The following is a 10173-nucleotide window of genomic DNA, read 5'->3' as shown; positions in this document are numbered from 1 at the left end:
CCACGTCTCCCTGTATACCAGGCGAGGTAGTTGACATCTCTCAATAACTGCCTCCTCATAGCCGTATCTCCACATAAACAATGCGAGTGGTTCTACTCATCCCGTCAGCCTTTTGAGAGTAGATCTCAGCAGCATCATTGATTCAACACAAGCAGCATCCTGGTGAGGATTGGACACTTGGTGACTAATCAGCAGTCAGGCTTGCTTGAACCAACACTGATGAATTGCCAGGTCCTCTTGGCAGGGACCCACTCTGATAGACATGGATCCAGTTCAGCAAATAACTCTGTCACGCACTGGCTCGAGCCTGGCCCTGCGGATGTCACTGGAGTGCACGGATACACGGCACCCTCTCCTGGGTGAATCTCTGGCTGCGATGGCAGCGGCGCACGAACACAATCCCGAATTAAACAAAATCAACACATTCGTTAATAACCCGGCGGCCTTAAAAGAAGAACACATACAGGCGACGCTTCGGACAATGGCCTTCCTGTCCAAACCGGCAGCTCGCCACTTCAACAGTGGGGACGACTGCCCCGAGTGTCGGTGCGTGGCCTCTTCCCGCGACCTCTGCTCATGGTGGAGGTGGCAATGAGACCAAAACCTCATGAGCTAAATGACCTAAGGGGCTATCCATAAATGACGTCACGCGATTTTGGACGATTTTTGACCCCACCCTCCCTCGTCACACGGCGTCACGAAAAGTCAGACCCCCCCCCTCAAATATGACGTCACAAAGCTCTGCCCCCCATCCCCCCACAAAAAATAAAACACGCTTCAAATCGCTTTAAAGTATTGTCATTGTAGTGCGTATTTAATGTGCCGCTGCACTATGATGTTGTAGGATAAAACATTTATTAAAAGTATATTTAATTAAGTATAACGCGTTGTCTATATTTATTTAAAGTTACGCATTTTGATGTGACCTCACATTTCTCAAACCCCCCCCCCCTCGTCACACATCGTCACAAATGTCTGAGCCTCCCCCCCCCCTAGGTGCGTGACGTCATTCATGGGCGTCCTCTCAATAACTTAACCAACATGGACGTCCTCTAAATCAGTGCTCCCCAACCTTTTTGGCACCAGGGACCGGTTTCATGGAAGACACTTTTTTCACGGACGGGGGGGGGGTCATGATTGGGTCTTTCCACCTTTTCAAAGAAGCTGACTGAGACAAGTACGCAGTGCGGGAAAGAGGCGCTCACCTCCTGCTGTGCGGCTCGGTTCCTAACAGGCCACGGACTGGTACTGGTCAGCGGCCGGGGGGTTTGGGACCCCTGCTCGTCTAAATGACCTAACCAACATGAATGTCCTCTAAATGACCTAACCAACACGGACGCCCAATCAGTAATCTCCACCGCCGCCGTGTGGCCACGTGCTACAACTGCAGTGCCACAGTGCGGGCGAGGCAGCTGCGGCAATCTGCGCTGTCTTCGCCGAGGGGGTCCGAGGGGGGTTAGAGGGGGGCTCTGGGGTGCATCCCGGGGGGATTCAGGAGGGGTGCGGTCACCTCATCGCGTGCCGCTTTCAGATGCGCTTCTGCGGCCATCGCTCTTCCATCCGATATTTGGAAGCCATTGGAGCTCTGCACTTTTAAATGTCTTTGACAACCCATTTCTTTAGAACTGCTTTTTGTGCTTAGTTTGTTGTCCTTCACCAGCAGCCAGCACCTCCGATTATCGCGGTTGGCTACGTACGGTGCGACCAACAATATCCCCAAGCTCTGTGGTCCTACATTGGGATAATTTGTCGATACCGCGTTGGCAGTGGTGCACAAATAACAAAAGTCACTGAACACATTCGTTAATACCACGGCTGCCTTAAGAGGAAAATATATCATGGGCGATGTTTGAGGCAATGGGCCCCATTGCATGGCATATGTTTGCCCAGTTCCATTCAAGAGCGAGTATGCATGTGAGGGGAGAGAACCAACGCGTGCGAGGGGGAAACATTCAATCCCCTCGAGATGGAAATGTCTCCGCTTGCTGCGCTTCCAGACCCTGGATAGGCCAGGAGAGGGCGGCCTCAGCGACCACGGGGAAAGAGTTTCACAACATTTGTGTGGTGATCCAAACGTGCACATACACACAGACTCACATACTCACACAGACTCACTCACTCACACAGACTCACACACTCACACAGACTCACTCACAGACTCACACATTCACACATACTCACACAAAGATCCCCCGTATATCCTGAACAGACTGTTGGGGCAAGTGCTGTTAGCGAGCACCTATGCACGGCACACGAGGGGGTGGGTAGCCAGGACCACGCCCGGCCGCCTTTGTCTCCCTAGTGACGATGTTTACACAAAGCACCGCGCTAACCGCTGCACCGCCGCTCCCCGCTGTTACAGTGCAGCACTGTCCCCAGGTAAGATGGCCGCCCGCCCCCACGTGACTCGGCGCGCGCACTCGGCACGTGGTGTCAGCACCACGTGGTGTCACCCAGCGCGCGCGGTCTCGCGCCGCCATCACTGCTCACGGAGTCGCTGCCGCGTGAGTCTCTGTGTGAGAGTCTCTGGGTCTCTGTGTGAGGGTCTCTGTTGAGAGTCTCTGGGTCTCTGTGTGAGAATCTCTGTTGAGAGTCTCTGGGTCTCTATGTAAGAGTCTCTGTGTGAGAGTATCTGGGTCTCTGTGTGAGGGTCTCTGGGTCTCTGTGTGAGGGTTTCTGTGTCAGAGTCTCTGGGTCTCTATGTAAGAGTCTCTGGGTCTCTGTGTAAGTCTCTGGGTCTCTGTGTGAGGGTCTCTGTGTGAGAGTCTCTGGGTCTCTGTGTGAGGGTCTCTGTGTCAGAGTCTCTGGGTCTCTGTGTGAGAGTCTCTGGGTCTCTGTGTGAGGGTCTCTGTGTCAGAGTCTCTGGGTCTCGGTGTGAGAGTCTCTGGGTCTCTGTGTGAGAATCTCTGTTGAGAGTCTCTGGGTCTCTATGTAAGAGTCTCTTGGTCTCTGTGTAAGTCTCTGGGTCTCTGTGTGAGGGTCTCTGTGTGAGAGTCTCTGTGTGAGTGTCTCTGGGTCTCTGTGTGAGGGTCTCTGTGTGAGAGTCTCTGGGTCTTGGTGTGAGAGTCTCTGGGCCTCTGTGTGAGAATCTCTGTGTGAGAGTCTCTGGGTCTCTGTGTGAGGGTTTCTGTGTGAGAATCTCTGGGTCTCTGTGTGAGAGTATCTGGGTCTCTGTGTGAGAGTCTGGTTCTGGTGCAAGAAACACAAGAATGAAGCCTGCCAATGTCCCCCTCTGCTCCACGTGGCATGGCACTGCAGAAACTCCCCGCCCGTGTGGGCCCGTGCAGTTGCACCGCCTGCACACGCGGCAGGAGACGCGGCCACTGGTGGTGTGCCGCGTGCTCGTAGTTTTAGTGGACTGTATCGTCCTTGCCCGCACAGGAAATCAAAGGTCATTGTTTATAGCACGGCCTACATGCGCGTGCGTTTTGTGTTTTAGTGTTTGTTCTTGCTCCGCACATCAGATTAGCACCATTGGCTACGTACGGTGCGAAAGAAGTTAGTTTAAATTTCTACATCCGTTAAAGGAGTAGATGATGGAAAATATAAAACCTAAGTCTCGCGTAAGGCAGAGTGGCGCTTACAGAGAGACACGCCTTTAGCTCGTGCAGTTAGTCGTCTCATGAAGACGCCACATGCAGATGCATGAAGGTACAGTGATACCTCGGTTCACGAACTTAATTCGTGAACTGACTCTGGTCGTGAACCGAATTGGTCGTGAACCGAGGCACATTTTCCCATAGGGTTCAATGTAAATCCGGTTAATCCGTTCTGACCATTTTTTTTGGTTTTTGAAGCACAAAAATATGAAACAAATTACAATACACATTAATGTAGTACTGTACAGTATAGTAATGTATAAAGAGAGAACACTAACCTTGCTTGAGATGACTTCTGGCATGGAGGAAGGCAGGTGGGAGGCGGGTGGGAGGCGGTTATTGTTTGGAGGGAGAGTCCCCCTCCATAAGGACATCAGGGGGATCTCCTTCAGGGGTTTCCTCTCTCATTTGTCTCCTAGCTGCAGGCTCAGTTTTGCTGAAAAATCTGTCCATTGTCACTTGTCTCTTCCTGCACTACATAACCCTTCGGAAATGAGAGACCACATTATCATTCATGAGATTTAACACTCTGTTCGTGACAGCTATGTTGGGGTGGTGCTTTTCAAAAAAAGTCATGGCACTCATTCCATTTTTGCATAATGGATTTTATGGCATCACTGCTAACCTCCTCCCTTTCTTCCTCTTCCTCAGTGGAATGCTCCTCAAGAAGTGCCTTCTGCTGCTCACTGTGGAGTTCAGAAAGTTCTTCCGTGGTCAGCTCCTCCCTATGTTCCTCAACAAGCTCTTCCACATCAGCACAATCAACATCCAGACCCATACTCTTGCCCATGGACACAATTTCCTCCACTGCCTCTGCTTCAGACCCTTCTAAGTCATGTTCACGTTCAGTGACACATTCTGGCCACAATTTCCTCCAGGCTGAATTTAGGGTTCGGGGAGTGACCTCTTCCCAGGCTTTGTCAATGAGGTTAATGCAGTGGACAACATTGAAATGTTTCTTCCAGAAGTCTTTCAAAGTCAAGGACGTCTCTTCAGTGACATTAAAACACCTAGTGAAGAGCGCCTTTGTGTACAGCTTCTTGAAGTTGCAGATGACTTGCTGGTCCATGGGCTGCAGAAGTGGTGTTGTGTTGGGGGGGAGGAACTTTACCTTGACGAAGTCATACTCAGCATCCATATCATCCACCAAGGCTGGAGGGTGTGCCGGGGCATTGTCCATCAGAAGAAGGCACCTTTCAGGCAGCTGATTATCAGAAAGATATTTTCTGACGGTGGGTGCGAACACCTCGTGCAGCCATTCCATAAACAATTGCCTTGTGACCCAAGCTTTGGCATTGGCTCTCCACATGACGGGCAGTCTGGCCTTGTTCACATTTTGTTCGCTAAATGCACGAGGGGTCTGAGAATGGTACACCAGTTGTGGTTTAATTTTCAGATCGGTGCTTGCGTTGGCACACAGCAAAAGGGTCAATCTGTCCTTCATGGGCTTGTGCCCTGGTAGTGCCTTTTCCTCCTGCGTGATATAGGTTCTGTTCGGCATTTTTTTCCAGAAGAGCCCTGTTTCATCACAGTTGAACACTTGTTGAGCGAGGTATCCTTCTGTCTTCATGAATTCCGCAAATTCTAACTTGTAGGCTTCTGCTGCGGCCTTGTCAGAACTGGAAGCATCACCATGTCTAATCACACTGGATGCCACTTCTGCGGAATTTTTCACTGGCTGCACTTGTAGAGGGGCTTCTTTGCAGTAAATCACTGCAATTTCCTGGCTTTCTCACAGATCATAGCTTCACTAACGCTATCACCTGCCAGCTGTTTCTCATTCAACCACACCAACAAAAGTTTTTCCACCTCTTCCAGCACTTGCGTCCTCTGCTTGGTTAACATTGTTACTCCTTTTGCAACATCAGCTCCTTTGATGGCGGCTTTGTTTTTCAAAATAGTCGAGATTGTTGACTTTGCCATCTTGTACTCCGAGGCCAGACCAGTCACACGAATACCACTGTCATGCTTTTCTACAATTTCCTTCTTCAGCTCAATGGTTATTTTCTTCACAAACTTGCTGTCACCTTTACTACTGCTCTGAACTTTCTTTTTGCCACCATGCTTGCGCTGCACATTCTTGTCACCTGCATTTCCACTTTGCACATTGTCACTTGCATTTCCACTTGGCACATTGTCACTTGCATTTACACTTTGCACATTGTCACCTGCATTGCTGTTCTTGTCACCTTCATTGCTGCTCCGCACTTTCTTCTTTCCACCATGCTTCTTGGGAGCCATATTGGGAGTCCAGTACAGTAAGCACTCAAACGGGTGAACTGTACAATACAGTAAGTACAGTATTGTACAGTACAGTAGTACAGTACTGTATGTGCTAAAAAGCACACCAAAAATCAAAAAGTCACTGAAAGTGTCTTCACAGTACTCACAGTACTTCTTTCTGTGTCTCTGCTTCTCTCCCACGATCTTCCTACAAGAAGTCACGACCATGTGACAGCCTGGAATTAGCATTAAAATGGCCGCGGCTCCTGTTCGTGAACCGAAGCGGAGTTCGTGAACCGGAGCATATTTTTATGAAATTTTATTTTCGTGAACCGAGTTGTTCGTGAACAGAAGCGTTCGTGAACCGAGGTATCACTGTAATTTAATTTCTGACGGGGAGAAACAGCGGCAACTCGAAATATAAACCATTCTTGGGAGCCTCCCTTAGGTCAGTTCGGCCTTAAATGAGTACTCGGTTCATTGCGAGTGTAGATTCGGGAGACAAAGACGGCTGTGATGCTGCTTACACGACCACTAACAGCACGCTGTTGGCCTTCATAGAGGCTCACTCGCTGCTCTTGATGTTTAGAGCTAAAAGTAGCAAATTGAGTCCCCGAAAGAAGATCTGAGCAGGCCATAAAATAAGCGGACAATAAACTCAGAATAGTTTTTTACGCTTTTCATCGTCAACGCCTGCTGTTGTATCATTTCAAGCGGCATTGGTTCAACACAAGCATGTAAGGATTGTTTCAATACCACCAGGTAAATTAGTTGATAGATGTACTGTTAATGTATGAAGTTCATAGTTTAAAAAAAAGTAATCTAATGTCCGCGATTTTGAATTATCTACGGCTGTCCTCCCTGTCAGCACAAATAATCAATAATCTACTGTACTTTATTAGCTGACGTCCAAAGAAAATCCTAAATGAATGTGCACAATAGTGCAGCGGTTAGCGCTACACTGCGCTATGAACCCGGCGACACGAGTTCGATTCCCGCTCATGGCCGCCAACACTGGTTACGATTATATGAACCGTTCCTGGACCTCCCCTAAAGTTGACTCGGCGTCAAATGAGTACCTGGTACAGTGTGTAAACAACGCCACTGGGGAGACAAAGGCGGCCGGGCTTGATGTTGGCCAAACACCCTCTCGTGCCGTGCCGGCCTTCATGGATGCTACTCACTATCGGCACTTGCCCCCAACAGTCTGTTAAGGCTACACGGGGGATCTTTGTCTTTTGTATGTGAACGTGTTATCAAAACGCCTCTCGGCTGGTTTCGTGTGAAGCCCCCAGTGGTGTAACTGGTGCTTCTGCAGTGGATAAAACAACCTGCAAATATGAGCCAAATATTTATTTGTTAACAGTGAAAGCGAAGTTTTTCAGGCATTGTCAAAAACATTTTGCAAGGGACCAGAATGGATGAATCCGAGTCAACGACACAAGATGTCGCTTGCTTCTGTCTGTGATTTGCAGTTACGAGTTTTACTCACTCTGCCACGTTTGCAATAGTTTCCTTGTATTTGGCAAGCAATCGGAGAGGGACAAACGGTGATGCCATCTTTTTTGTACGCTTTCTCTTTTTGAAAATGTTGCTGCTTGACATTTTAATGGTACACTACCAAGCTGTCAGTTGAATATGTAGCAGGCTTTCGCGACCAATGTCCATAATCGAGGTTTTTGGGTTAGATTGCGTAAATATAATAAATGTCGTTAATCCCGGCACCACCCAATACGGTCAATTAGTAAGGTTTGTCACATAACCAAAACATGCCAATTCATGACTAGTACAGCATATCGTTGGAAAGTAAAGATGTATTAAAATACAGGAAAATATATTGTTATCCGGCATTCTACAATCTGGAATGCTCTTCACTAACCAGCATCTGTCGTAAACGGCAATGCGAATCTTCCTTCATGTACAGACAGTCCCCAGGTTGCGAAAGATCTGACTTGAGGAAATCTAACCTAATGGGAATGCTTCCATAAATCACGTAACAATAAAACATCGATATGCAGACATTCTTGCGTTAATTACGTAAGCGCAAATATTGCAGCACAGTGAGGTTTGCGGATGAATACCGTGGAGCGAGACGTAAGGCGGGGGGCAACCTTACGCCTCGCTTGAGCTCCACGAGGGTTAAGGAATTTATTGTCGTGTTATGTAATTCTTTCATTTCGTAGCATTATGTCATTGCTTGTTTTATATGCTGAGAGCTTGTTTTTCCCCATGTTTCTATTGCTAGTTTTCTTCATTTAAGTTTATTTCATGAGTTTTTTACTGTATGTACTTTATTTAACACAATTCTACTTCAGTTGCTTATGCACTCAGCCCAGTATCAAGGAGGATATCTGTGTTGTGCCCAGCCCCGTGGCAAGGGGGGGGTTATCTGTGTTGTGTCCAGCCCCATGGCAAGGGGGGGGGTATCTGTGTTGTGTCCAGCCCCATGGCAAGGGGGGTATCTGTGTTGTGTCCAGCCGCATGGCAAGGGGGGGTATCTGTGTTGTGTCCAGCCCCATGGCAAGGGGGGTATCTGTGTTGTGTCCAGCCCCATGGCAAGGGGGGTATCTGTGTTGTGTCCAGCCGCATGGAAAGGGGGGGGTATCTGTGTTGTGTCCAGCCCCGTGGCAAGGGGGTATCTGTGTTGTGTCCAGCCGCATGGAAAGGGGGGGTATCTGTGTTGTGTCCAGCCCCGTGGCAAGGGGGGGGGGTATCTGTGTTGTGTCCAGCCCCGTGGCAAGGGGGGTATCTGTGTTGTGTCCAGCCGCATGGAAAGGGGGGGTATCTGTGTTGTGTCCAGCCCCGTGGCAAGGGTATCTGTGTTGTGTCCAGCCCCGTGGCAAGGGGGGTATCTGTGTTGTGTCCTGCCGCATGGAAAGGGGGGGTATCTGTGTTGTGTCCAGCCCCGTGGCAAGGGGGGGGTGTATCTGTGTTGTGTCCAGCCCCGTGGCAAGGGGGGTATCTGTGTTGTGTCCAGCCGCATGGAAAGGGGGGGTATCTGTGTTGTGTCCAGCCCCGTGGCAAGGGGGGGGGGTATCTGTGTTGTGTCCAGCCCCGTGGAAAGGGGGGTATCTGTGTTGTGTCCAGCCGCATGGAAAGGGGGGGTATCTGTGTTGTGTCCAGCCCCGTGGCAAGGGGGTATCTGTGTTGTGTCCAGCTGCATGGAAAGGGGGGGTATCTGTGTTGTGTCCAGCCGCATGGAAAGGGGGGTATCTGTGTTGTGTCCAGCCCCGTGGCAAGGGGGTATCTGTGTTGTGTCCAGCTGCATGGAAAGGGGGGGGGGTATCTGTGTTGTGTCCAGCCCCGTGGAAAGGGGGGTATCTGTGTTGTGTCCAGCCGCATGGAAAGGGGGGTATCTGTGTTGTGTCCAGCCACATGGCAAGGGGGTATCTGTGTTGTGTCCAGCCACATGGCAAGGGGGGGGGGTATCTGTGTTGTGTCCAGCCCCGTGGAAAGGGGGGTATCTGTGTTGTGTCCAGCCGCATGGAAAGGGGGGGTATCTGTGTTGTGTCCAGCCCCGTGGCAAGGGGGTATCTGTGTTGTGTCCAGCCACATGGCAAGGGGCGGGGTATCTGTGTTGTGTCCAGCCCCGTGGCAAGGGGGGTATCTGTGTTGTGTCCAGCCACATGGCAAGGGGGGGGTATCTGTGTTGTGTCTAGCCCCGTGGCTAGGGGGGATATTGGTGTTTTGCGATGACGCCTACTCACACCTTCGTCTCCTTCGTCAGGTCCCTGGCCTCCTTCTACCTGCAGCCTGACGAAGCGCTTGGAAATGTCCTACCCACGTGAGCATCACCGCTCTCCCCCTCGCCTCTGCGGCTGCTCGGCTCATCTCAGTGTGCGCGATAATGCGTGGTGACATGTTTATTGCATTTCTATTTTTTTTATACTAACTGCTATTAACTAAACTTTTTTATTTTAAGTGCCTACTGAACTATATAGCTATTTTTCAGAAGTGACCTGGCTACTGTAATAAAAGACTCCGTTGGTCACTGTTGGTCTCCTTTGGCCTTTTATTTAGTTTCTTTCTCCGCACCCCGCTGGTCCTGTCCGCGGACCAGCGTCGTCTAGCGCGCGCCCCGCACGCGCGACCTCATCAGTTCCTCCACTCTTCCTCACACCCCGCTAGTCCTGACAGGGGACCAGCGTCTCCTCGCGCGCGCCCACGCACGCTCCTCCGTTAGCTCCTCCACTCCCGCACTCCGCTGGCCGACGGCGTGCTGAAGGTCCTTCGGCCACGTGGCCGATGGCGCGGATCTCCTCTCACCACCCAACGTGGCTCAGCCTCTTTACTCCCGCAACTGCCCCGATTTCTTCCGAGCTCCCACTTATATCCTCTCCCCCACGTGACC

At 50.4% G+C, this 10173-nt stretch overlaps 1 long non-coding RNA gene across 2 annotated transcripts; it reads left to right on the top strand.

Annotated features, from left to right (window-relative positions):
• Positions 1–2407: 2407 nt before the first annotated feature.
• LOC144737532 (uncharacterized) lies at positions 2408–9813 on the top strand. 2 transcript variants are annotated; one of them, XR_013589016.1, is made up of 3 exons: positions 2408–2504; positions 4251–4312; positions 9550–9813. It is a non-coding gene; the product is annotated as an uncharacterized LOC144737532 (long non-coding RNA). The 2 variants fall into 2 exon arrangements; XR_013589015.1 differs by having other exon boundaries at positions 4251–4831.
• Positions 9814–10173: the final 360 nt, after the last annotated feature.

This window comes from Lampetra planeri, chromosome 71, assembly GCF_965212315.1.
Source record: "Lampetra planeri chromosome 71, kcLamPlan1.2.h2, whole genome shotgun sequence".
Classification (NCBI taxonomy): Eukaryota; Metazoa; Chordata; class Hyperoartia; order Petromyzontiformes; family Petromyzontidae; genus Lampetra; species Lampetra planeri.
Note: the sequence above shows the minus strand (reverse complement) of the source record. Positions and strands in the feature narration are given on the sequence as shown.